The following is a 24,988-nucleotide window of genomic DNA, read 5'->3' as shown; positions in this document are numbered from 1 at the left end:
CAAGTGCATGCCCACAGCCACCCCTTGTTCCTTCACACCTTGTATCAGCTGTAATCCAGTCCAGTCCAGTGCTGCCTGCTGAGCAGCACTGACCAACACTGCCTGGGCCCAGGCTTTTATCTCTGAGGCCCCATTATGATGTCAGAAAGCTGGCTCTGGAATCCTGAGGGCTCCACTATGACACGTGCAAAGTTCCGTCTGAACTTTATATAAGACGGTGAGGCTCAGTCAGTCACTCAGTGTTGCCTGAGAGGGCAACACTGCAACAGTCGGCCGCCAGGCTGTCTTTTTTTTGCACAGCTAGTTGCCTCCAGGAGGCCACAAGAGGGAGACAAGGGACTGCAAAATGGAAAATAGGCATCCACCAACTTTACAGACAACTTCTCCTTGCTCCTACAACCTCCATCCTTGCACAGTTTGTTATTCTTCTAGGTAACATAGTAACAAATCCAAATTGCTGCTCTCTTTGTAGGCAAGCAAGGCTTTGTTGCAACTGCAATTCTTACTTCTTCTTGAAATGTAGGGACGACAGTACATTCCATCACATCCATCTAGTGTACACAGGTAGGTCCATTGTGGCGGGCAGGCGAGCGGGCGGGCTGCTTTATTGGCTGTTTGCTGTTCCCCTACTCCACTCCACTATTTGACTGTTGTGCTGCATCAATCAATCAATCAATCAATCAATCAATCAATCAATCAGTGGCTGGCTCAGGTGCAGCTCTTTAACTTACCTAAAAGGGAGGGCGGAGAGAAGACAAGGAAGGTGAATGAGGTGTTCCAATGTGAAATGCCGGAAACACAGAAACACAGACGACACACAACAAGAGGTGGCAATCTATTCATTAATTGCATTTAATCAATGAGCTCATTATCACTCATGCATTGTCCAACAGGTGTTGAAATAATGGGATTAAAAGGGGAGATCCCTTCAGAAAGACAGAAACAATAGCAAAGACAAAAAACACTTTTGGAATCTGCTTTTAGTCAACACATAAGGAAAGGGTGCACCGGTCCTGGAAATACTGCAATACCAGGTCAATGCGTGGAGTGGACAGAGCAAGCTCTATTTCCATCTCCCTGTTCTAAAAATCCATTTAATATATGGTCCCCAGATAGGGGACGTATCAGATATTAAACTGATAAGAACAGATACTACACTTGATCTTAGCCAAAAGGCCGAGAAGCGATAACCCGAACGGGCCGCGCGTTGCCCGAGCCTGCCCGATACTGCTGTTCAGCCCTTGCAGCGATTCAGCCTACTTCTAGGCAATTCCATGGGGCCCTGCAGGCTCACACACTCACAGCTACACGGGAGGTGAATAAAGGCCGGAGAGGAAGCCAGACAGGATTTGCTTCTTTTGCTTGCACCACAATGCAGTGCTGAAAGAGGAGGAATCTACATAAAAACGCCTTCCTGGCAACGCCCAAATGCCCTGCTGCCATGCAGATAAACACTGGCAGCGGCAGCAAGTGCATGCCCACAGCCACCCCTTGTTCCTTCACACCTTGTATCAGCTGTAATCCAGTCCAGTCCAGTGCTGCCTGCTGAGCAGCACTGACCAACACTGCCTGGGCCCAGGCTTTTATCTCTGAGGCCCCATTATGATGTCAGAAAGCTGGCTCTGGAATCCTGAGGGCTCCACTATGACACGTGCAAAGTTCCGTCTGAACTTTATATAAGACGGTGAGGCTCAGTCAGTCACTCAGTGTTGCCTGAGAGGGCAACACTGCAACAGCCGGCCGCCAGGCTGTCTTTTTTTTGCACAGCTAGTTGCCTCCAGGAGGCCACAAGAGGGAGACAAGGGACTGCAAAATGGAAAATAGGCATCCACCAACTTTACAGACAACTTCTCCTTGCTCCTACAACCTCCATCCTTGCACAGTTTGTTATTCTTCTAGGTAACATAGTAACAAATCCAAATTGCTGCTCTCTTTGTAGGCAAGCAAGGCTTTGTTGCAACTGCAATTCTTACTTCTTCTTGAAATGTAGGGACGACAGTACATTCCATCACATCCATCTAGTGTACACAGGTAGGTCCATTGTGGCGGGCAGGCGAGCGGGCGGGCTGCTTTATTGGCTGTTTGCTGTTCCCCTACTCCACTCCACTATTTGACTGTTGTGCTGCATCAATCAATCAATCAATCAATCAATCAATCAATCAATCAATCAATCAATCAATCAGTGGCTGGCTCAGGTGCAGCTCTTTAACTTACCTAAAAGGGAGGGCGGAGAGAAGACAAGGAAGGTGAATGAGGTGTTCCAATGTGAAATGCCGGAAACACAGAAACACAGACGACACACAACAAGAGGTGGCAATCTATTCATTAATTGCATTTAATCAATGAGCTCATTATCACTCATGCATTGTCCAACAGGTGTTGAAATAATGGGATTAAAAGGGGAGATCCCTTCAGAAAGACAGAAACAATAGCAAAGACAAAAAACACTTTTGGAATCTGCTTTTAGTCAACACATAAGGAAAGGGTGCACCGGTCCTGGAAATACTGCAATACCAGGTCAATGCGTGGAGTGGACAGAGCAAGCTCTATTTCCATCTCCCTGTTCTAAAAATCCATTTAATATATGGTCCCCAGATAGGGGACGTATCAGATATTAAACTGATAAGAACAGATACTACACTTGATCTTAGCCAAAAGGCCGAGAAGCGATAACCCGAACGGGCCGCGCGTTGCCCGAGCCTGCCCGATACTGCTGTTCAGCCCTTGCAGCGATTCAGCCTACTTCTAGGCAATTCCATGGGGCCCTGCAGGCTCACACACTCACAGCTACACGGGAGGTGAATAAAGGCCGGAGAGGAAGCCAGACAGGATTTGCTTCTTTTGCTTGCACCACAATGCAGTGCTGAAAGAGGAGGAATCTACATAAAAACACCTTCCTGGCAACGCCCAAATGCCCTGCTGCCATGCAGATAAACACTGGCAGCGGCAGCAAGTGCATGCCCACAGCCACCCCTTGTTCCTTCACACCTTGTATCAGCTGTAATCCAGTCCAGTCCAGTGCTGCCTGCTGAGCAGCACTGACCAACACTGCCTGGGCCCAGGCTTTTATCTCTGAGGCCCCATTATGATGTCAGAAAGCTGGCTCTGGAATCCTGAGGGCTCCACTATGACACGTGCAAAGTTCCGTCTGAACTTTATATAAGACGGTGAGGCTCAGTCAGTCACTCAGTGTTGCCTGAGAGGGCAACACTGCAACAGCCGGCCGCCAGGCTGTCTTTTTTTTGCACAGCTAGTTGCCTCCAGGAGGCCACAAGAGGGAGACAAGGGACTGCAAAATGGAAAATAGGCATCCACCAACTTTACAGACAACTTCTCCTTGCTCCTACAACCTCCATCCTTGCACAGTTTGTTATTCTTCTAGGTAACATAGTAACAAATCCAAATTGCTGCTCTCTTTGTAGGCAAGCAAGGCTTTGTTGCAACTGCAATTCTTACTTCTTCTTGAAATGTAGGGACGACAGTACATTCCATCACATCCATCTAGTGTACACAGGTAGGTCCATTGTGGCGGGCAGGCGAGCGGGCGGGCTGCTTTATTGGCTGTTTGCTGTTCCCCTACTCCACTCCACTATTTGACTGTTGTGCTGCATCAATCAATCAATCAATCAATCAATCAATCAATCAATCAATCAATCAGTGGCTGGCTCAGGTGCAGCTCTTTAACTTACCTAAAAGGGAGGGCGGAGAGAAGACAAGGAAGGTGAATGAGGTGTTCCAATGTGAAATGCCGGAAACACAGAAACACAGACGACACACAACAAGAGGTGGCAATCTATTCATTAATTGCATTTAATCAATGAGCTCATTATCACTCATGCATTGTCCAACAGGTGTTGAAATAATGGGATTAAAAGGGGAGATCCCTTCAGAAAGACAGAAACAATAGCAAAGACAAAAAACACTTTTGGAATCTGCTTTTAGTCAACACATAAGGAAAGGGTGCACCGGTCCTGGAAATACTGCAATACCAGGTCAATGCGTGGAGTGGACAGAGCAAGCTCTATTTCCATCTCCCTGTTCTAAAAATCCATTTAATATATGGTCCCCAGATAGGGGACGTATCAGATATTAAACTGATAAGAACAGATACTACACTTGATCTTAGCCAAAAGGCCGAGAAGCGATAACCCGAACGGGCCGCGCGTTGCCCGAGCCTGCCCGATACTGCTGTTCAGCCCTTGCAGCGATTCAGCCTACTTCTAGGCAATTCCATGGGGCCCTGCAGGCTCACACACTCACAGCTACACGGGAGGTGAATAAAGGCCGGAGAGGAAGCCAGACAGGATTTGCTTCTTTTGCTTGCACCACAATGCAGTGCTGAAAGAGGAGGAATCTACATAAAAACACCTTCCTGGCAACGCCCAAATGCCCTGCTGCCATGCAGATAAACACTGGCAGCGGCAGCAAGTGCATGCCCACAGCCACCCCTTGTTCCTTCACACCTTGTATCAGCTGTAATCCAGTCCAGTCCAGTGCTGCCTGCTGAGCAGCACTGACCAACACTGCCTGGGCCCAGGCTTTTATCTCTGAGGCCCCATTATGATGTCAGAAAGCTGGCTCTGGAATCCTGAGGGCTCCACTATGACACGTGCAAAGTTCCGTCTGAACTTTATATAAGACGGTGAGGCTCAGTCAGTCACTCAGTGTTGCCTGAGAGGGCAACACTGCAACAGCCGGCCGCCAGGCTGTCTTTTTTTTGCACAGCTAGTTGCCTCCAGGAGGCCACAAGAGGGAGACAAGGGACTGCAAAATGGAAAATAGGCATCCACCAACTTTACAGACAACTTCTCCTTGCTCCTACAACCTCCATCCTTGCACAGTTTGTTATTCTTCTAGGTAACATAGTAACAAATCCAAATTGCTGCTCTCTTTGTAGGCAAGCAAGGCTTTGTTGCAACTGCAATTCTTACTTCTTCTTGAAATGTAGGGACGACAGTACATTCCATCACATCCATCTAGTGTACACAGGTAGGTCCATTGTGGCGGGCAGGCGAGCGGGCGGGCTGCTTTATTGGCTGTTTGCTGTTCCCCTACTCCACTCCACTATTTGACTGTTGTGCTGCATCAATCAATCAATCAATCAATCAATCAATCAATCAATCAATCAATCAATCAATCAGTGGCTGGCTCAGGTGCAGCTCTTTAACTTACCTAAAAGGGAGGGCGGAGAGAAGACAAGGAAGGTGAATGAGGTGTTCCAATGTGAAATGCCGGAAACACAGAAACACAGACGACACACAACAAGAGGTGGCAATCTATTCATTAATTGCATTTAATCAATGAGCTCATTATCACTCATGCATTGTCCAACAGGTGTTGAAATAATGGGATTAAAAGGGGAGATCCCTTCAGAAAGACAGAAACAATAGCAAAGACAAAAAACACTTTTGGAATCTGCTTTTAGTCAACACATAAGGAAAGGGTGCACCGGTCCTGGAAATACTGCAATACCAGGTCAATGCGTGGAGTGGACAGAGCAAGCTCTATTTCCATCTCCCTGTTCTAAAAATCCATTTAATATATGGTCCCCAGATAGGGGACGTATCAGATATTAAACTGATAAGAACAGATACTACACTTGATCTTAGCCAAAAGGCCGAGAAGCGATAACCCGAACGGGCCGCGCGTTGCCCGAGCCTGCCCGATACTGCTGTTCAGCCCTTGCAGCGATTCAGCCTACTTCTAGGCAATTCCATGGGGCCCTGCAGGCTCACACACTCACAGCTACACGGGAGGTGAATAAAGGCCGGAGAGGAAGCCAGACAGGATTTGCTTCTTTTGCTTGCACCACAATGCAGTGCTGAAAGAGGAGGAATCTACATAAAAACGCCTTCCTGGCAACGCCCAAATGCCCTGCTGCCATGCAGATAAACACTGGCAGCGGCAGCAAGTGCATGCCCACAGCCACCCCTTGTTCCTTCACACCTTGTATCAGCTGTAATCCAGTCCAGTCCAGTGCTGCCTGCTGAGCAGCACTGACCAACACTGCCTGGGCCCAGGCTTTTATCTCTGAGGCCCCATTATGATGTCAGAAAGCTGGCTCTGGAATCCTGAGGGCTCCACTATGACACGTGCAAAGTTCCATCTGAACTTTATATAAGACGGTGAGGCTCAGTCAGTCACTCAGTGTTGCCTGAGAGGGCAACACTGCAACAGCCGGCCGCCAGGCTGTCTTTTTTTTGCACAGCTAGTTGCCTCCAGGAGGCCACAAGAGGGAGACAAGGGACTGCAAAATGGAAAATAGGCATCCACCAACTTTACAGACAACTTCTCCTTGCTCCTACAACCTCCATCCTTGCACAGTTTGTTATTCTTCTAGGTAACATAGTAACAAATCCAAATTGCTGCTCTCTTTGTAGGCAAGCAAGGCTTTGTTGCAACTGCAATTCTTACTTCTTCTTGAAATGTAGGGACGACAGTACATTCCATCACATCCATCTAGTGTACACAGGTAGGTCCATTGTGGCGGGCAGGCGAGCGGGCGGGCTGCTTTATTGGCTGTTTGCTGTTCCCCTACTCCACTCCACTATTTGACTGTTGTGCTGCATCAATCAATCAATCAATCAATCAATCAATCAATCAATCAGTGGCTGGCTCAGGTGCAGCTCTTTAACTTACCTAAAAGGGAGGGCGGAGAGAAGACAAGGAAGGTGAATGAGGTGTTCCAATGTGAAATGCCGGAAACACAGAAACACAGACGACACACAACAAGAGGTGGCAATCTATTCATTAATTGCATTTAATCAATGAGCTCATTATCACTCATGCATTGTCCAACAGGTGTTGAAATAATGGGATTAAAAGGGGAGATCCCTTCAGAAAGACAGAAACAATAGCAAAGACAAAAAACACTTTTGGAATCTGCTTTTAGTCAACACATAAGGAAAGGGTGCACCGGTCCTGGAAATACTGCAATACCAGGTCAATGCGTGGAGTGGACAGAGCAAGCTCTATTTCCATCTCCCTGTTCTAAAAATCCATTTAATATATGGTCCCCAGATAGGGGACGTATCAGATATTAAACTGATAAGAACAGATACTACACTTGATCTTAGCCAAAAGGCCGAGAAGCGATAACCCGAACGGGCCGCGCGTTGCCCGAGCCTGCCCGATACTGCTGTTCAGCCCTTGCAGCGATTCAGCCTACTTCTAGGCAATTCCATGGGGCCCTGCAGGCTCACACACTCACAGCTACACGGGAGGTGAATAAAGGCCGGAGAGGAAGCCAGACAGGATTTGCTTCTTTTGCTTGCACCACAATGCAGTGCTGAAAGAGGAGGAATCTACATAAAAACGCCTTCCTGGCAACGCCCAAATGCCCTGCTGCCATGCAGATAAACACTGGCAGCGGCAGCAAGTGCATGCCCACAGCCACCCCTTGTTCCTTCACACCTTGTATCAGCTGTAATCCAGTCCAGTCCAGTGCTGCCTGCTGAGCAGCACTGACCAACACTGCCTGGGCCCAGGCTTTTATCTCTGAGGCCCCATTATGATGTCAGAAAGCTGGCTCTGGAATCCTGAGGGCTCCACTATGACACGTGCAAAGTTCCGTCTGAACTTTATATAAGACGGTGAGGCTCAGTCAGTCACTCAGTGTTGCCTGAGAGGGCAACACTGCAACAGCCGGCCGCCAGGCTGTCTTTTTTTTGCACAGCTAGTTGCCTCCAGGAGGCCACAAGAGGGAGACAAGGGACTGCAAAATGGAAAATAGGCATCCACCAACTTTACAGACAACTTCTCCTTGCTCCTACAACCTCCATCCTTGCACAGTTTGTTATTCTTCTAGGTAACATAGTAACAAATCCAAATTGCTGCTCTCTTTGTAGGCAAGCAAGGCTTTGTTGCAACTGCAATTCTTACTTCTTCTTGAAATGTAGGGACGACAGTACATTCCATCACATCCATCTAGTGTACACAGGTAGGTCCATTGTGGCGGGCAGGCGAGCGGGCGGGCTGCTTTATTGGCTGTTTGCTGTTCCCCTACTCCACTCCACTATTTGACTGTTGTGCTGCATCAATCAATCAATCAATCAATCAATCAATCAATCAATCAATCAATCAATCAATCAGTGGCTGGCTCAGGTGCAGCTCTTTAACTTACCTAAAAGGGAGGGCGGAGAGAAGACAAGGAAGGTGAATGAGGTGTTCCAATGTGAAATACCGGAAACACAGAAACACAGACGACACACAACAAGAGGTGGCAATCTATTCATTAATTGCATTTAATCAATGAGCTCATTATCACTCATGCATTGTCCAACAGGTGTTGAAATAATGGGATTAAAAGGGGAGATCCCTTCAGAAAGACAGAAACAATAGCAAAGACAAAAAACACTTTTGGAATCTGCTTTTAGTCAACACATAAGGAAAGGGTGCACCGGTCCTGGAAATACTGCAATACCAGGTCAATGCGTGGAGTGGACAGAGCAAGCTCTATTTCCATCTCCCTGTTCTAAAAATCCATTTAATATATGGTCCCCAGATAGGGGACGTATCAGATATTAAACTGATAAGAACAGATACTACACTTGATCTTAGCCAAAAGGCCGAGAAGCGATAACCCGAACGGGCCGCGCGTTGCCCGAGCCTGCCCGATACTGCTGTTCAGCCCTTGCAGCGATTCAGCCTACTTCTAGGCAATTCCATGGGGCCCTGCAGGCTCACACACTCACAGCTACACGGGAGGTGAATAAAGGCCGGAGAGGAAGCCAGACAGGATTTGCTTCTTTTGCTTGCACCACAATGCAGTGCTGAAAGAGGAGGAATCTACATAAAAACGCCTTCCTGGCAACGCCCAAATGCCCTGCTGCCATGCAGATAAACACTGGCAGCGGCAGCAAGTGCATGCCCACAGCCACCCCTTGTTCCTTCACACCTTGTATCAGCTGTAATCCAGTCCAGTCCAGTGCTGCCTGCTGAGCAGCACTGACCAACACTGCCTGGGCCCAGGCTTTTATCTCTGAGGCCCCATTATGATGTCAGAAAGCTGGCTCTGGAATCCTGAGGGCTCCACTATGACACGTGCAAAGTTCCGTCTGAACTTTATATAAGACGGTGAGGCTCAGTCAGTCACTCAGTGTTGCCTGAGAGGGCAACACTGCAACAGCCGGCCGCCAGGCTGTCTTTTTTTTGCACAGCTAGTTGCCTCCAGGAGGCCACAAGAGGGAGACAAGGGACTGCAAAATGGAAAATAGGCATCCACCAACTTTACAGACAACTTCTCCTTGCTCCTACAACCTCCATCCTTGCACAGTTTGTTATTCTTCTAGGTAACATAGTAACAAATCCAAATTGCTGCTCTCTTTGTAGGCAAGCAAGGCTTTGTTGCAACTGCAATTCTTACTTCTTCTTGAAATGTAGGGACGACAGTACATTCCATCACATCCATCTAGTGTACACAGGTAGGTCCATTGTGGCGGGCAGGCGAGCGGGCGGGCTGCTTTATTGGCTGTTTGCTGTTCCCCTACTCCACTCCACTATTTGACTGTTGTGCTGCATCAATCAATCAATCAATCAATCAATCAATCAATCAATCAATCAATCAATCAGTGGCTGGCTCAGGTGCAGCTCTTTAACTTACCTAAAAGGGAGGGCGGAGAGAAGACAAGGAAGGTGAATGAGGTGTTCCAATGTGAAATGCCGGAAACACAGAAACACAGACGACACACAACAAGAGGTGGCAATCTATTCATTAATTGCATTTAATCAATGAGCTCATTATCACTCATGCATTGTCCAACAGGTGTTGAAATAATGGGATTAAAAGGGGAGATCCCTTCAGAAAGACAGAAACAATAGCAAAGACAAAAAACACTTTTGGAATCTGCTTTTAGTCAACACATAAGGAAAGGGTGCACCGGTCCTGGAAATACTGCAATACCAGGTCAATGCGTGGAGTGGACAGAGCAAGCTCTATTTCCATCTCCCTGTTCTAAAAATCCATTTAATATATGGTCCCCAGATAGGGGACGTATCAGATATTAAACTGATAAGAACAGATACTACACTTGATCTTAGCCAAAAGGCCGAGAAGCGATAACCCGAACGGGCCGCGCGTTGCCCGAGCCTGCCCGATACTGCTGTTCAGCCCTTGCAGCGATTCAGCCTACTTCTAGGCAATTCCATGGGGCCCTGCAGGCTCACACACTCACAGCTACACGGGAGGTGAATAAAGGCCGGAGAGGAAGCCAGACAGGATTTGCTTCTTTTGCTTGCACCACAATGCAGTGCTGAAAGAGGAGGAATCTACATAAAAACGCCTTCCTGGCAACGCCCAAATGCCCTGCTGCCATGCAGATAAACACTGGCAGCGGCAGCAAGTGCATGCCCACAGCCACCCCTTGTTCCTTCACACCTTGTATCAGCTGTAATCCAGTCCAGTCCAGTGCTGCCTGCTGAGCAGCACTGACCAACACTGCCTGGGCCCAGGCTTTTATCTCTGAGGCCCCATTATGATGTCAGAAAGCTGGCTCTGGAATCCTGAGGGCTCCACTATGACACGTGCAAAGTTCCGTCTGAACTTTATATAAGACGGTGAGGCTCAGTCAGTCACTCAGTGTTGCCTGAGAGGGCAACACTGCAACAGCCGGCCGCCAGGCTGTCTTTTTTTTGCACAGCTAGTTGCCTCCAGGAGGCCACAAGAGGGAGACAAGGGACTGCAAAATGGAAAATAGGCATCCACCAACTTTACAGACAACTTCTCCTTGCTCCTACAACCTCCATCCTTGCACAGTTTGTTATTCTTCTAGGTAACATAGTAACAAATCCAAATTGCTGCTCTCTTTGTAGGCAAGCAAGGCTTTGTTGCAACTGCAATTCTTACTTCTTCTTGAAATGTAGGGACGACAGTACATTCCATCACATCCATCTAGTGTACACAGGTAGGTCCATTGTGGCGGGCAGGCGAGCGGGCGGGCTGCTTTATTGGCTGTTTGCTGTTCCCCTACTCCACTCCACTATTTGACTGTTGTGCTGCATCAATCAATCAATCAATCAATCAATCAATCAATCAATCAATCAATCAATCAGTGGCTGGCTCAGGTGCAGCTCTTTAACTTACCTAAAAGGGAGGGCGGAGAGAAGACAAGGAAGGTGAATGAGGTGTTCCAATGTGAAATGCCGGAAACACAGAAACACAGACGACACACAACAAGAGGTGGCAATCTATTCATTAATTGCATTTAATCAATGAGCTCATTATCACTCATGCATTGTCCAACAGGTGTTGAAATAATGGGATTAAAAGGGGAGATCCCTTCAGAAAGACAGAAACAATAGCAAAGACAAAAAACACTTTTGGAATCTGCTTTTAGTCAACACATAAGGAAAGGGTGCACCGGTCCTGGAAATACTGCAATACCAGGTCAATGCGTGGAGTGGACAGAGCAAGCTCTATTTCCATCTCCCTGTTCTAAAAATCCATTTAATATATGGTCCCCAGATAGGGGACGTATCAGATATTAAACTGATAAGAACAGATACTACACTTGATCTTAGCCAAAAGGCCGAGAAGCGATAACCCGAACGGGCCGCGCGTTGCCCGAGCCTGCCCGATACTGCTGTTCAGCCCTTGCAGCGATTCAGCCTACTTCTAGGCAATTCCATGGGGCCCTGCAGGCTCACACACTCACAGCTACACGGGAGGTGAATAAAGGCCGGAGAGGAAGCCAGACAGGATTTGCTTCTTTTGCTTGCACCACAATGCAGTGCTGAAAGAGGAGGAATCTACATAAAAACGCCTTCCTGGCAACGCCCAAATGCCCTGCTGCCATGCAGATAAACACTGGCAGCGGCAGCAAGTGCATGCCCACAGCCACCCCTTGTTCCTTCACACCTTGTATCAGCTGTAATCCAGTCCAGTCCAGTGCTGCCTGCTGAGCAGCACTGACCAACACTGCCTGGGCCCAGGCTTTTATCTCTGAGGCCCCATTATGATGTCAGAAAGCTGGCTCTGGAATCCTGAGGGCTCCACTATGACACGTGCAAAGTTCCGTCTGAACTTTATATAAGACGGTGAGGCTCAGTCAGTCACTCAGTGTTGCCTGAGAGGGCAACACTGCAACAGCCGGCCGCCAGGCTGTCTTTTTTTTGCACAGCTAGTTGCCTCCAGGAGGCCACAAGAGGGAGACAAGGGACTGCAAAATGGAAAATAGGCATCCACCAACTTTACAGACAACTTCTCCTTGCTCCTACAACCTCCATCCTTGCACAGTTTGTTATTCTTCTAGGTAACATAGTAACAAATCCAAATTGCTGCTCTCTTTGTAGGCAAGCAAGGCTTTGTTGCAACTGCAATTCTTACTTCTTCTTGAAATGTAGGGACGACAGTACATTCCATCACATCCATCTAGTGTACACAGGTAGGTCCATTGTGGCGGGCAGGCGAGCGGGCGGGCTGCTTTATTGGCTGTTTGCTGTTCCCCTACTCCACTCCACTATTTGACTGTTGTGCTGCATCAATCAATCAATCAATCAATCAATCAATCAATCAATCAATCAATCAGTGGCTGGCTCAGGTGCAGCTCTTTAACTTACCTAAAAGGGAGGGCGGAGAGAAGACAAGGAAGGTGAATGAGGTGTTCCAATGTGAAATGCCGGAAACACAGAAACACAGACGACACACAACAAGAGGTGGCAATCTATTCATTAATTGCATTTAATCAATGAGCTCATTATCACTCATGCATTGTCCAACAGGTGTTGAAATAATGGGATTAAAAGGGGAGATCCCTTCAGAAAGACAGAAACAATAGCAAAGACAAAAAACACTTTTGGAATCTGCTTTTAGTCAACACATAAGGAAAGGGTGCACCGGTCCTGGAAATACTGCAATACCAGGTCAATGCGTGGAGTGGACAGAGCAAGCTCTATTTCCATCTCCCTGTTCTAAAAATCCATTTAATATATGGTCCCCAGATAGGGGACGTATCAGATATTAAACTGATAAGAACAGATACTACACTTGATCTTAGCCAAAAGGCCGAGAAGCGATAACCCGAACGGGCCGCGCGTTGCCCGAGCCTGCCCGATACTGCTGTTCAGCCCTTGCAGCGATTCAGCCTACTTCTAGGCAATTCCATGGGGCCCTGCAGGCTCACACACTCACAGCTACACGGGAGGTGAATAAAGGCCGGAGAGGAAGCCAGACAGGATTTGCTTCTTTTGCTTGCACCACAATGCAGTGCTGAAAGAGGAGGAATCTACATAAAAACGCCTTCCTGGCAACGCCCAAATGCCCTGCTGCCATGCAGATAAACACTGGCAGCGGCAGCAAGTGCATGCCCACAGCCACCCCTTGTTCCTCCACACCTTGTATCAGCTGTAATCCAGTCCAGTCCAGTGCTGCCTGCTGAGCAGCACTGACCAACACTGCCTGGGCCCAGGCTTTTATCTCTGAGGCCCCATTATGATGTCAGAAAGCTGGCTCTGGAATCCTGAGGGCTCCACTATGACACGTGCAAAGTTCCGTCTGAACTTTATATAAGACGGTGAGGCTCAGTCAGTCACTCAGTGTTGCCTGAGAGGGCAACACTGCAACAGCCGGCCGCCAGGCTGTCTTTTTTTTGCACAGCTAGTTGCCTCCAGGAGGCCACAAGAGGGAGACAAGGGACTGCAAAATTGAAAATAGGCATCCACCAACTTTACAGACAACTTCTCCTTGCTCCTACAACCTCCATCCTTGCACAGTTTGTTATTCTTCTAGGTAACATAGTAACAAATCCAAATTGCTGCTCTCTTTGTAGGCAAGCAAGGCTTTGTTGCAACTGCAATTCTTACTTCTTCTTGAAATGTAGGGACGACAGTACATTCCATCACATCCATCTAGTGTACACAGGTAGGTCCATTGTGGCGGGCAGGCGAGCGGGCGGGCTGCTTTATTGGCTGTTTGCTGTTCCCCTACTCCACTCCACTATTTGACTGTTGTGCTGCATCAATCAATCAATCAATCAATCAATCAATCAATCAATCAATCAATCAATCAATCAGTGGCTGGCTCAGGTGCAGCTCTTTAACTTACCTAAAAGGGAGGGCGGAGAGAAGACAAGGAAGGTGAATGAGGTGTTCCAATGTGAAATGCCGGAAACACAGAAACACAGACGACACACAACAAGAGGTGGCAATCTATTCATTAATTGCATTTAATCAATGAGCTCATTATCACTCATGCATTGTCCAACAGGTGTTGAAATAATGGGATTAAAAGGGGAGATCCCTTCAGAAAGACAGAAACAATAGCAAAGACAAAAAACACTTTTGGAATCTGCTTTTAGTCAACACATAAGGAAAGGGTGCACCGGTCCTGGAAATACTGCAATACCAGGTCAATGCGTGGAGTGGACAGAGCAAGCTCTATTTCCATCTCCCTGTTCTAAAAATCCATTTAATATATGGTCCCCAGATAGGGGACGTATCAGATATTAAACTGATAAGAACAGATACTACACTTGATCTTAGCCAAAAGGCCGAGAAGCGATAACCCGAACGGGCCGCGCGTTGCCCGAGCCTGCCCGATACTGCTGTTCAGCCCTTGCAGCGATTCAGCCTACTTCTAGGCAATTCCATGGGGCCCTGCAGGCTCACACACTCACAGCTACACGGGAGGTGAATAAAGGCCGGAGAGGAAGCCAGACAGGATTTGCTTCTTTTGCTTGCACCTCAATGCAGTGCTGAAAGAGGAGGAATCTACATAAAAACGCCTTCCTGGCAACGCCCAAATGCCCTGCTGCCATGCAGATAAACACTGGCAGCGGCAGCAAGTGCATGCCCACAGCCACCCCTTGTTCCTTCACACCTTGTATCAGCTGTAATCCAGTCCAGTCCAGTGCTGCCTGCTGAGCAGCACTGACCAACACTGCCTGGGCCCAGGCTTTTATCTCTGAGGCCCCATTATGATGTCAGAAAGCTGGCTCTGGAATCCTGAGGGCTCCACTATGACACGTGCAAAGTTCCGTCTGAACTTTATATAAGACGGTGAGGCTCAGTCAGTCACTCAGTGTTGCCTGAGAGGGCAACACTGCAACAGCCGGCCGCCAGGCTGTCTTTTTTTTGCACAGCTAGTTGCCTCCAGGAGGCCACAAGAGGGAGACAAGGGACTGCAAAATGGAAAATAGGCATCCACCAACTTTACAGACAACTTCTCCTTGCTCCTACAACCTCCATCCTTGCACAGTTTGTTATTCTTCTAGGTAACATAGTAACAAATCCAAATTGCTGCTCTCTTTGTAGGCAAGCAAGGCTTTGTTGCAACTGCAATTCTTACTTCTTCTTGAAATGTAGGGACGACAGTACATTCCATCACATCCATCTAGTGTACACAGGTAGGTCCATTGTGGCGGGCAGGCGAGCGGGCGGGCTGCTTTATTGGCTGTTTGCTGTTCCCCTACTCCACTCCACTATTTGACTGTTGTGCTGCATCAATCAATCAATCAATCAATCAATCAATCAATCAATCAGTGGCTGGCTCAGGTGCAGCTCTTTAACTTACCTAAAAGGGAGGGCGGAGAGAAGACAAGGAAGGTGAATGAGGTGTTCCAATGTGAAATGCCGGAAACACAGAAACACAGACGACACACAACAAGAGGTGGCAATCTATTCATTAATTGCATTTAATCAATGAGCTCATTATCACTCATGCATTGTCCAACAGGTGTTGAAATAATGGGATTAAAAGGGGAGACCCTTCAGAAAGACAGAAACAATAGCAAAGACAAAAAACACTTTTGGAATCTGCTTTTAGTCAACACATAAGGAAAGGGTGCACCGGTCCTGGAAATACTGCAATACCAGGTCAATGCGTGGAGTGGACAGAGCAAGCTCTATTTCCATCTCCCTGTTCTAAAAATCCATTTAATATATGGTCCCCAGATAGGGGACGTATCAGATATTAAACTGATAAGAACAGATACTACACTTGATCTTAGCCAAAAGGCCGAGAAGCGATAACCCGAACGGGCCGCGCGTTGCCCGAGCCTGCCCGATACTGCTGTTCAGCCCTTGCAGCGATTCAGCCTACTTCTAGGCAATTCCATGGGGCCCTGCAGGCTCACACACTCACAGCTACACGGGAGGTGAATAAAGGCCGGAGAGGAAGCCAGACAGGATTTGCTTCTTTTGCTTGCACCACAATGCAGTGCTGAAAGAGGAGGAATCTACATAAAAACGCCTTCCTGGCAACGCCCAAATGCCCTGCTGCCATGCAGATAAACACTGGCAGCGGCAGCAAGTGCATGCCCACAGCCACCCCTTGTTCCTTCACACCTTGTATCAGCTGTAATCCAGTCCAGTCCAGTGCTGCCTGCTGAGCAGCACTGACCAACACTGCCTGGGCCCAGGCTTTTATCTCTGAGGCCCCATTATGATGTCAGAAAGCTGGCTCTGGAATCCTGAGGGCTCCACTATGACACGTGCAAAGTTCCGTCTGAACTTTATATAAGACGGTGAGGCTCAGTCAGTCACTCAGTGTTGCCTGAGAGGGCAACACTGCAACAGCCGGCCGCCAGGCTGTCTTTTTTTTGCACAGCTAGTTGCCTCCAGGAGGCCACAAGAGGGAGACAAGGGACTGCAAAATGGAAAATAGGCATCCACCAACTTTACAGACAACTTCTCCTTGCTCCTACAACCTCCATCCTTGCACAGTTTGTTATTCTTCTAGGTAACATAGTAACAAATCCAAATTGCTGCTCTCTTTGTAGGCAAGCAAGGCTTTGTTGCAACTGCAATTCTTACTTCTTCTTGAAATGTAGGGACGACAGTACATTCCATCACATCCATCTAGTGTACACAGGTAGGTCCATTGTGGCGGGCAGGCGAGCGGGTGGGCTGCTTTATTGGCTGTTTGCTGTTCCCCTACTCCACTCCACTATTTGACTGTTGTGCTGCATCAATCAATCAATCAATCAATCAATCAATCAATCAATCAATCAATCAATCAATCAATCAGTGGCTGGCTCAGGTGCAGCTCTTTAACTTACCTAAAAGGGAGGGCGGAGAGAAGACAAGGAAGGTGAATGAGGTGTTCCAATGTGAAATGCCGGAAACACAGAAACACAGACGACACACAACAAGAGGTGGCAATCTATTCATTAATTGCATTTAATCAATGAGCTCATTATCACTCATGCATTGTCCAACAGGTGTTGAAATAATGGGATTAAAAGGGGAGATCCCTTCAGAAAGACAGAAACAATAGCAAAGACAAAAAACACTTTTGGAATCTGCTTTTAGTCAACACATAAGGAAAGGGTGCACCGGTCCTGGAAATACTGCAATACCAGGTCAATGCGTGGAGTGGACAGAGCAAGCTCTATTTCCATCTCCCTGTTCTAAAAATCCATTTAATATATGGTCCCCAGATAGGGGACGTATCAGATATTAAACTGATAAGAACAGATACTACACTTGATCTTAGCCAAAAGGCCGAGAAGTGATAACCCGAACGGGCCGCGCGTTGCCCGAGCCTGCCCGATACTGCTGTTCAGCCCTTGCAGCGATTCAGCCTACTTCTAGGCAATTCCATGGGGCCCTGCAGGCTCACACACTCACAGCTACACGGGAGGTGAATAAAGGCCGGAGAGGAAGCCAGACAGGATTTGCTTCTTTTGCTTGCACCACAATGCAGTGCTGAAAGAGGAGGAATCTACATAAAAACGCCTTCCTGGCAACGCCCAAATGCCCTGCTGCCATGCAGATAAACACTGGCAGCGGCAGCAAGTGCATGCCCACAGCCACCCCTTGTTCCTTCACACCTTGTATCAGCTGTAATCCAGTCCAGTCCAGTGCTGCCTGCTGAGCAGCACTGACCAACACTGCCTGGGCCCAGGCTTTTATCTCTGAGGCCCCATTATGATGTCAGAAAGCTGGCTCTGGAATCCTGAGGGCTCCACTATGACACGTGCAAAGTTCCGTCTGAACTTTATATAAGACGGTGAGGCTCAGTCAGTCACTCAGTGTTGCCTGAGAGGGCAACACTGCAACAGCCGGCCGCCAGGCTGTCTTTTTTTTGCACAGCTAGTTGCCTCCAGGAGGCCACAAGAGGGAGACAAGGGACTGCAAAATGGAAAATAGGCATCCACCAACTTTACAGACAACTTCTCCTTGCTCCTACAACCTCCATCCTTGCACAGTTTGTTATTCTTCTAGGTAACATAGTAACAAATCCAAATTGCTGCTCTCTTTGTAGGCAAGCAAGGCTTTGTTGCAACTGCAATTCTTACTTCTTCTTGAAATGTAGGGACGACAGTACATTCCATCACATCCATCTAGTGTACACAGGTAGGTCCATTGTGGCGGGCAGGCGAGCGGGCGGGCTGCTTTATTGGCTGTTTGCTGTTCCCCTACTCCACTCCACTATTTGACTGTTGTGCTGCATCAATCAATCAATCAATCAATCAATCAATCAATCAATCAATCAATCAGTGGCTGGCTCAGGTGCAGCTCTTTAACTTACCTAAAAGGGAGGGCGGAGAGAAGACAAGGAAGGTGAATGAGGTGTTCCAATGTGAAATGCCGGAAACACAGAAACACAGACGACACACAACAAGAGGTGGCAATCTATTCATTAATTGCATTTAATCAATGAGCTCATTATCACTCATGCATTGTCCAACAGGTGTTGAAATAATGGGATTAAAAGGGGAGATCCCTTCAGAAAGACAGAAACAATAGCAAAGACAAAAAACACTTTTGGAATCTGCTTTTAGTCAACACATAAGGAAAGGGTGCACCGGTCCTGGAAATACTGCAATACCAGGTCAATGCGTGGAGTGGACAGAGCAAGCTCTATTTCCATCTCCCTGTTCTAAAAATCCATTTAATATATGGTCCCCAGATAGGGGACGTATCAGATATTAAACTGATAAGAACAGATACTACACTTGATCTTAGCCAAAAGGCCGAGAAGCGATAACCCGAACGGGCCGCGCGTTGCCCGAGCCTGCCCGATACTGCTGTTCAGCCCTTGCAGCGATTCAGCCTACTTCTAGGCAATTCCATGGGGCCCTGCAGGCTCACACACTCACAGCTACACGGGAGGTGAATAAAGGCCGGAGAGGAAGCCAGACAGGATTTGCTTCTTTTGCTTGCACCACAATGCAGTGCTGAAAGAGGAGGAATCTACATAAAAACGCCTTCCTGGCAACGCCCAAATGCCCTGCTGCCATGCAGATAAACACTGGCAGCGGCAGCAAGTGCATGCCCACAGCCACCCCTTGTTCCTTCACACCTTGTATCAGCTGTAATCCAGTCCAGTCCAGTGCTGCCTGCTGAGCAGCACTGACCAACACTGCCTGGGCCCAGGCTTTTATCTCTGAGGCCCCATTATGATGTCAGAAAGCTGGCTCTGGAATCCTGAGGGCTCCACTATGACACGTGCAAAGTTCCGTCTGAACTTTATATAAGACGGTGAGGCTCAGTCAGTCACTCAGTGTTGCCTGAGAGGGCAACACTGCAACAGCCGGCCGCCAGGCTGTCTTTTTTTTGCACAGCTAGTTGCCTCCAGGAGGCCACAAGAGGGAGACAAGGGACTGCAAAATGGAAAATAGGCATCCACCAACTTTACAGACAACTTCTCCTTGCTCCTACAACCTCCATCCTTGCACAGTTTGTTATTCTTCTAGGTAACATAGTAACAAATCCAAATTGCTGCTCTCTTTGTAGGCAAGCAAGGCTTTGTTGCAACTGCAATTCTTACTTCTTCTTGAAATGTAGGGACGACAGTACATTCCATCACATCCATCTAGTGTACACAGGTAGGTCCATTGTGGCGGGCAGGCGAGCGGGCGGGCTGCTTTATTGGCTGTTTGCTGTTCCCCTACTCCACTCCACTATTTGACTGTTGTGCTGCATCAATCAATCAATCAATCAATCAATCAATCAATCAATCAATCAATCAATCAATCAATCAATCAGTGGCTGGCTCAGGTGCAGCTCTTTAACTTACCTAAAAGGGAGGGCGGAGAGAAGACAAGGAAGGTGAATGAGGTGTTCCAATGTGAAATGCCGGAAACACAGAAACACAGACGACACACAACAAGAGGTGGCAATCTATTCATTAATTGCATTTAATCAATGAGCTCATTATCACTCATGCATTGTCCAACAGGTGTTGAAATAATGGGATTAAAAGGGGAGATCCCTTCAGAAAGACAGAAACAATAGCAAAGACAAAAAACACTTTTGGAATCTGCTTTTAGTCAACACATAAGGAAAGGGTGCACCGGTCCTGGAAATACTGCAATACCAGGTCAATGCGTGGAGTGGACAGAGCAAGCTCTATTTCCATCTCCCTGTTCTAAAAATCCATTTAATATATGGTCCCCAGATAGGGGACGTATCAGATATTAAACTGATAAGAACAGATACTACACTTGATCTTAGCCAAAAGGCCGAGAAGCGATAACCCGAACGGGCCGCGCGTTGCCCGAGCCTGCCCGATACTGCTGTTCAGCCCTTGCAGCGATTCAGCCTACTTCTAGGCAATTCCATGGGGCCCTGCAGGCTCACACACTCACAGCTACACGGGAGGTGAATAAAGGCCGGAGAGGAAGCCAGACAGGATTTGCTTCTTTTGCTTGCACCACAATGCAGTGCTGAAAGAGGAGGAATCTACATAAAAACGCCTTCCTGGCAACGCCCAAATGCCCTGCTGCCATGCAGATAAACACTGGCAGCGGCAGCAAGTGCATGCCCACAGCCACCCCTTGTTCCTTCACACCTTGTATCAGCTGTAATCCAGTCCAGTCCAGTGCTGCCTGCTGAGCAGCACTGACCAACACTGCCTGGGCCCAGGCTTTTATCTCTGAGGCCCCATTATGATGTCAGAAAGCTGGCTCTGGAATCCTGAGGGCTCCACTATGACACGTGCAAAGTTCCGTCTGAACTTTATATAAGACGGTGAGGCTCAGTCAGTCACTCAGTGTTGCCTGAGAGGGCAACACTGCAACAGCCGGCCGCCAGGCTGTCTTTTTTTTGCACAGCTAGTTGCCTCCAGGAGGCCACAAGAGGGAGACAAGGGACTGCAAAATGGAAAATAGGCATCCACCAACTTTACAGACAACTTCTCCTTGCTCCTACAACCTCCATCCTTGCACAGTTTGTTATTCTTCTAGGTAACATAGTAACAAATCCAAATTGCTGCTCTCTTTGTAGGCAAGCAAGGCTTTGTTGCAACTGCAATTCTTACTTCTTCTTGAAATGTAGGGACGACAGTACATTCCATCACATCCATCTAGTGTACACAGGTAGGTCCATTGTGGCGGGCAGGCGAGCGGGCGGGCTGCTTTATTGGCTGTTTGCTGTTCCCCTACTCCACTCCACTATTTGACTGTTGTGCTGCATCAATCAATCAATCAATCAATCAATCAATCAATCAATCAATCAATCAGTGGCTGGCTCAGGTGCAGCTCTTTAACTTACCTAAAAGGGAGGGCGGAGAGAAGACAAGGAAGGTGAATGAGGTGTTCCAATGTGAAATGCCGGAAACACAGAAACACAGACGACACACAACAAGAGGTGGCAATCTATTCATTAATTGCATTTAATCAATGAGCTCATTATCACTCATGCATTGTCCAACAGGTGTTGAAATAATGGGATTAAAAGGGGAGATCCCTTCAGAAAGACAGAAACAATAGCAAAGACAAAAAACACTTTTGGAATCTGCTTTTAGTCAACACATAAGGAAAGGGTGCACCGGTCCTGGAAATACTGCAATACCAGGTCAATGCGTGGAGTGGACAGAGCAAGCTCTATTTCCATCTCCCTGTTCTAAAAATCCATTTAATATATGGTCCCCAGATAGGGGACGTATCAGATATTAAACTGATAAGAACAGATACTACACTTGATCTTAGCCAAAAGGCCGAGAAGCGATAACCCGAACGGGCCGCGCGTTGCCCGAGCCTGCCCGATACTGCTGTTCAGCCCTTGCAGCGATTCAGCCTACTTCTAGGCAATTCCATGGGGCCCTGCAGGCTCACACACTCACAGCTACACGGGAGGTGAATAAAGGCCGGAGAGGAAGCCAGACAGGATTTGCTTCTTTTGCTTGCACCACAATGCAGTGCTGAAAGAGGAGGAATCTACATAAAAATGCCTTCCTGGCAACGCCCAAATGCCCTGCTGCCATGCAGATAAACACTGGCAGCGGCAGCAAGTGCATGCCCACAGCCACCCCTTGTTCCTTCACACCTTGTATCAGCTGTAATCCAGTCCAGTCCAGTGCTGCCTGCTGAGCAGCACTGACCAACACTGCCTGGGCCCAGGCTTTTATCTCTGAGGCCCCATTATGATGTCAGAAAGCTGGCTCTGGAATCCTGAGGGCTCCACTATGACACGTGCAAAGTTCCGTCTGAACTTTATATAAGACGGTGAGGCTCAGTCAGTCACTCAGTGTTGCCTGAGAGGGCAACACTGCAACAGCCGGCCGCCAGGCTGTCTTTTTTTTGCACAGCTAGTTGCCTCCAGGAGGCCACAAGAGGGAGACAAGGGACTGCAAAATGGAAAATAGGCATCCACCAACTTTACAGACAACTTCTCCTTGCTCCTACAACCTCCATCCTTGCACAGTTTGTTATTCTTCTAGGTAACATAGTAACAAATCCAAATTGCTGCTCTCTTTGTAGGCAAGCAAGGCTTTGTTGCAACTGCAATTCTTACTTCTTCTTGAAATGTAGGGACGACAGTACATTCTATCACATCCATCTAGTGTACACAGGTAGGTCCATTGTGGCGGGAAGGCGAGCGGGCGGGCTGCTTTATTGGCTGTTTGCTGTTCCCCTACTCCACTCCACTATTTGACTGTTGTGCTGCATCAATCAATCAATCAATCAATCAATCAATCAATCAATCAATCAATCAATCAGTGGCTGGCTCAGGTGCAGCTCTTTAACTTACCTAAAAGGGAGGGCGGAGAGAAGACAAGGAAGGTGAATGAGGTGTTCCAATGTGAAATGCCGGAAACACAGAAACACAGACGACACACAACAAGAGGTGGCAATCTATTCATTAATTGCATTTAATCAATGAGCTCATTAGCACTCATGCATTGTCCAACAGGTGTTGAAATAATGGGATTAAAAGGGGAGATCCCTTCAGAAAGACAGAAACAATAGCAAAGACAAAAAACACTTTTGGAATCTGCTTTTAGTCAACACATAAGGAAAGGGTGCACCGGTCCTGGAAATACTGCAATACCAGGTCAATGCGTGGAGTGGACAGAGCAAGCTCTATTTCCATCTCCCTGTTCTAAAAATCCATTTAATATATGGTCCCCAGATAGGGGACGTATCAGATATTAAACTGATAAGAACAGATACTACACTTGATCTTAGCCAAAAGGCCGAGAAGCGATAACCCGAACGGGCCGCGCGTTGCCCGAGCCTGCCCGATACTGCTGTTCAGCCCTTGCAGCGATTCAGCCTACTTCTAGGCAATTCCATGGGGCCCTGCAGGCTCACACACTCACAGCTACACGGGAGGTGAATAAAGGCCGGAGAGGAAGCCAGACAGGATTTGCTTCTTTTGCTTGCACCACAATGCAGTGCTGAAAGAGGAGGAATCTACATAAAAACGCCTTCCTGGCAACGCCCAAATGCCCTGCTGCCATGCAGATAAACACTGGCAGCGGCAGCAAGTGCATGCCCACAGCCACCCCTTGTTCCTTCACACCTTGTATCAGCTGTAATCCAGTCCAGTCCAGTGCTGCCTGCTGAGCAGCACTGACCAACACTGCCTGGGCCCAGGCTTTTATCTCTGAGGCCCCATTATGATGTCAGAAAGCTGGCTCTGGAATCCTGAGGGCTCCACTATGACACGTGCAAAGTTCCGTCTGAACTTTATATAAGACGGTGAGGCTCAGTCAGTCACTCAGTGTTGCCTGAGAGGGCAACACTGCAACAGCCGGCCGCCAGGCTGTCTTTTTTTTGCACAGCTAGTTGCCTCCAGGAGGCCACAAGAGGGAGACAAGGGACTGCAAAATGGAAAATAGGCATCCACCAACTTTACAGACAACTTCTCCTTGCTCCTACAACCTCCATCCTTGCACAGTTTGTTATTCTTCTAGGTAACATAGTAACAAATCCAAATTGCTGCTCTCTTTGTAGGCAAGCAAGGCTTTGTTGCAACTGCAATTCTTACTTCTTCTTGAAATGTAGGGACGACAGTACATTCCATCACATCCATCTAGTGTACACAGGTAGGTCCATTGTGGCGGGCAGGCGAGCGGGCGGGCTGCTTTATTGGCTGTTTGCTGTTCCCCTACTCCACTCCACTATTTGACTGTTGTGCTGCATCAATCAATCAATCAATCAATCAATCAATCAATCAATCAATCAATCAATCAGTGGCTGGCTCAGGTGCAGCTCTTTAACTTACCTAAAAGGGAGGGCTGAGAGAAGACAAGGAAGGTGAATGAGGTGTTCCAATGTGAAATGCCGGAAACACAGAAACACAGACGACACACAACAAGAGGTGGCAATCTATTCATTAATTGCATTTAATCAATGAGCTCATTATCACTCATGCATTGTCCAACAGGTGTTGAAATAATGGGATTAAAAGGGGAGATCCCTTCAGAAAGACAGAAACAATAGCAAAGACAAAAAACACTTTTGGAATCTGCTTTTAGTCAACACATAAGGAAAGGGTGCACCGGTCCTGGAAATACTGCAATACCAGGTCAATGCGTGGAGTGGACAGAGCAAGCTCTATTTCCATCTCCCTGTTCTAAAAATCCATTTAATATATGGTCCCCAGATAGGGGACGTATCAGATATTAAACTGATAAGAACAGATACTACACTTGATCTTAGCCAAAAGGCCGAGAAGCGATAACCCGAACGGGCCGCGCGTTGCCCGAGCCTGCCCGATACTGCTGTTCAGCCCTTGCAGCGATTCAGCCTACTTCTAGGCAATTCCATGGGGCCCTGCAGGCTCACACACTCACAGCTACACGGGAGGTGAATAAAGGCCG

At 47.8% G+C, this 24,988-nt stretch overlaps 17 non-coding genes across 17 annotated transcripts; all 17 read right to left on the bottom strand.

The window, feature by feature from the left end:
- Positions 1 to 997: 997 nt before the first annotated feature.
- LOC142700507 (U2 spliceosomal RNA) lies at positions 998 to 1,188 on the bottom strand. Its single transcript, XR_012866626.1, has one exon. It is a non-coding gene; the product is annotated as a U2 spliceosomal RNA (small nuclear RNA).
- Positions 1,189 to 2,480: 1,292 nt separating this feature from the next.
- Positions 2,481 to 2,671, bottom strand: LOC142700505 (U2 spliceosomal RNA). The gene has a single exon (XR_012866624.1). It is a non-coding gene; the product is annotated as a U2 spliceosomal RNA (small nuclear RNA).
- Positions 2,672 to 3,955: 1,284 nt separating this feature from the next.
- On the bottom strand, positions 3,956 to 4,146 carry LOC142700504 (U2 spliceosomal RNA). The gene has a single exon (XR_012866623.1). It is a non-coding gene; the product is annotated as a U2 spliceosomal RNA (small nuclear RNA).
- Positions 4,147 to 5,438: 1,292 nt separating this feature from the next.
- On the bottom strand, positions 5,439 to 5,629 carry LOC142700503 (U2 spliceosomal RNA). Its single transcript, XR_012866622.1, has one exon. It is a non-coding gene; the product is annotated as a U2 spliceosomal RNA (small nuclear RNA).
- A 1,276-nt stretch (positions 5,630 to 6,905) lies between these two features.
- On the bottom strand, positions 6,906 to 7,096 carry LOC142700502 (U2 spliceosomal RNA). Its single transcript, XR_012866621.1, has one exon. It is a non-coding gene; the product is annotated as a U2 spliceosomal RNA (small nuclear RNA).
- Positions 7,097 to 8,388: 1,292 nt separating this feature from the next.
- Positions 8,389 to 8,579, bottom strand: LOC142700501 (U2 spliceosomal RNA). Its single transcript, XR_012866620.1, has one exon. It is a non-coding gene; the product is annotated as a U2 spliceosomal RNA (small nuclear RNA).
- Positions 8,580 to 9,867: 1,288 nt separating this feature from the next.
- LOC142700500 (U2 spliceosomal RNA) lies at positions 9,868 to 10,058 on the bottom strand. Its single transcript, XR_012866619.1, has one exon. It is a non-coding gene; the product is annotated as a U2 spliceosomal RNA (small nuclear RNA).
- A 1,288-nt stretch (positions 10,059 to 11,346) lies between these two features.
- On the bottom strand, positions 11,347 to 11,537 carry LOC142700499 (U2 spliceosomal RNA). Its single transcript, XR_012866618.1, has one exon. It is a non-coding gene; the product is annotated as a U2 spliceosomal RNA (small nuclear RNA).
- A 1,284-nt stretch (positions 11,538 to 12,821) lies between these two features.
- Positions 12,822 to 13,012, bottom strand: LOC142700496 (U2 spliceosomal RNA). The gene has a single exon (XR_012866617.1). It is a non-coding gene; the product is annotated as a U2 spliceosomal RNA (small nuclear RNA).
- A 1,292-nt stretch (positions 13,013 to 14,304) lies between these two features.
- On the bottom strand, positions 14,305 to 14,495 carry LOC142700495 (U2 spliceosomal RNA). Its single transcript, XR_012866616.1, has one exon. It is a non-coding gene; the product is annotated as a U2 spliceosomal RNA (small nuclear RNA).
- A 1,275-nt stretch (positions 14,496 to 15,770) lies between these two features.
- LOC142700494 (U2 spliceosomal RNA) lies at positions 15,771 to 15,961 on the bottom strand. The gene has a single exon (XR_012866615.1). It is a non-coding gene; the product is annotated as a U2 spliceosomal RNA (small nuclear RNA).
- A 1,296-nt stretch (positions 15,962 to 17,257) lies between these two features.
- LOC142700523 (U2 spliceosomal RNA) lies at positions 17,258 to 17,448 on the bottom strand. The gene has a single exon (XR_012866640.1). It is a non-coding gene; the product is annotated as a U2 spliceosomal RNA (small nuclear RNA).
- Positions 17,449 to 18,732: 1,284 nt separating this feature from the next.
- Positions 18,733 to 18,923, bottom strand: LOC142700525 (U2 spliceosomal RNA). The gene has a single exon (XR_012866642.1). It is a non-coding gene; the product is annotated as a U2 spliceosomal RNA (small nuclear RNA).
- A 1,300-nt stretch (positions 18,924 to 20,223) lies between these two features.
- LOC142700524 (U2 spliceosomal RNA) lies at positions 20,224 to 20,414 on the bottom strand. Its single transcript, XR_012866641.1, has one exon. It is a non-coding gene; the product is annotated as a U2 spliceosomal RNA (small nuclear RNA).
- A 1,284-nt stretch (positions 20,415 to 21,698) lies between these two features.
- Positions 21,699 to 21,889, bottom strand: LOC142700518 (U2 spliceosomal RNA). The gene has a single exon (XR_012866636.1). It is a non-coding gene; the product is annotated as a U2 spliceosomal RNA (small nuclear RNA).
- A 1,288-nt stretch (positions 21,890 to 23,177) lies between these two features.
- Positions 23,178 to 23,368, bottom strand: LOC142700506 (U2 spliceosomal RNA). The gene has a single exon (XR_012866625.1). It is a non-coding gene; the product is annotated as a U2 spliceosomal RNA (small nuclear RNA).
- A 1,288-nt stretch (positions 23,369 to 24,656) lies between these two features.
- On the bottom strand, positions 24,657 to 24,847 carry LOC142700493 (U2 spliceosomal RNA). The gene has a single exon (XR_012866614.1). It is a non-coding gene; the product is annotated as a U2 spliceosomal RNA (small nuclear RNA).
- Positions 24,848 to 24,988: the final 141 nt, after the last annotated feature.

This window comes from Rhinoderma darwinii, unplaced genomic scaffold (assembly GCF_050947455.1).
Source record: "Rhinoderma darwinii isolate aRhiDar2 unplaced genomic scaffold, aRhiDar2.hap1 Scaffold_1875, whole genome shotgun sequence".
Classification (NCBI taxonomy): domain Eukaryota; kingdom Metazoa; phylum Chordata; class Amphibia; order Anura; family Rhinodermatidae; genus Rhinoderma; species Rhinoderma darwinii.
The sequence above is the reverse complement of the archived record's forward strand: the minus strand, read 5'-3'. Positions and strand labels throughout refer to the sequence as shown.